This window comes from Alligator sinensis, unplaced genomic scaffold (assembly GCF_000455745.1).
Source record: "Alligator sinensis unplaced genomic scaffold, ASM45574v1 scaffold699_1, whole genome shotgun sequence".
Lineage (NCBI taxonomy): Eukaryota > Metazoa > Chordata > Crocodylia > Alligatoridae > Alligator > Alligator sinensis.
In genome coordinates this window covers 238,459-239,937 of record NW_005842359.1, presented here as the reverse complement: position 1 = coordinate 239,937, position 1,479 = coordinate 238,459, and positions in this window count along the sequence as shown.

The following is a 1,479-nucleotide window of genomic DNA, read 5'->3' as shown; positions in this document are numbered from 1 at the left end:
TTGCATGGACATAGGGCATAAGGATACCCTGTGGCTGCAATTGCACAGACCACTTTGTAACCAAGATGCTGGAGAGGGGTTATATTGCTGTTGCTACAGGGTTCCTGCTGCAGTTCTTTCTGGTTTATTGTAGAGGGGTTAGCAGAATGTGAAAGGAAATAGGTGCTTGCTACTGCTGTGAAATAATTAATCGAGGGGATGGATACAAATCCTGATAGTTTGTAGCCTGCTCTGTGTAGTTATTAGACCCCAGAAGGGGTCCAAAGATTGACCTAGTTGGGGCTTTTATGATGATATTGCAGCTGTACACCCCATCTTCCTTGCTTAAACCCAGCCCCCCAAATCACTCTGCTGTTGAACTAGTAGCCTGGACATTGAATGGTAGCTGGATTGCTCCCGTTTCCTTCCTAGGAGAAGTGTTCAGGTATTAAGACAGATTCACTTCTACACTCCCCATTCATTTTCACAAAGAAAAGACTTTTCCTCCACACTGCAAAACACTGGGACTTGCTCGCTGCTTATTATCCTTAAGATCAGCTCACCCCCAAGAAAGGCCAAATCTTGACTCCCATTACTGGATGTCATAACACCCCTCATCATCCCCCAAATTACCGCTCCGTTCAGTGGGTAAAGGGGCAAAGTTAACAGTAAGAGCCCCTCTGGGGGTAGGATGTGGAGAGAGCGGGGAGTGGATAAAGGAGAAAAGGCAACAGTCTTTTCCCTTCCTGGGAGAGCCAGGCTGCCCTTTCAGCGGCCCTGTCAGGCACTGATAACTCCCCTTCTGATGCATAAGCTAAATTGAGAGCTGTTCAGTACTTTTTATGAAAGAAGGTGCATGAAGGTGTCAGTCGGGTCACAGACTGCTGCTGAGCAAGAGGCAGGCAGGCAGAGGCAGGCGGAGGTACCAGCGAGTTGCGGGGGCAGTGATAAAATATGGGGGGGAGAGAGAGAGTTGAAGAAAAGGGTTTCCAAAAGCGTCCCTCCAGCCCCTTGGGAGGGTACTGTGTTTCACAGCAGAGGCAGAGAGCAAAGACAGCTGGCCATGCTGTTCCCGAGCAGATATTTCAAGGAAATGGCTAAGAAACCAGGCGGCTCCACCGGGCTCGACGGCGCGGAGCGGGCGCTGCCCTTCTGCCCCGCCGGGCTGCAGAGTTGAAGAAAAGGGTTTCCAAAAGCGTCCCTCCAGCCCCTTGGGAGGGTACTGTGTTTCACAGCAGAGGCAGAGAGCAAAGACAGCTGGCCATGCTGTTCCCGAGCAGATATTTCAAGGAAATGGCTAAGAAACCAGGCGGCTCCACCGGGCTCGACGGCGCGGAGCGGGCGCTGCCCTTCTGCCCCGCCGGGCTGCAGTATTGGCACCCCCTTCCTGTGCCGGGACAGCAGCCGTGCGCCCGCGGGCGGCTACCAGCACCCAGGAGGGAACAAGCAACCAAACGACAAGGCACGAGGAAGGGCGCGGCGCTGGGCAGCGACCCCCGG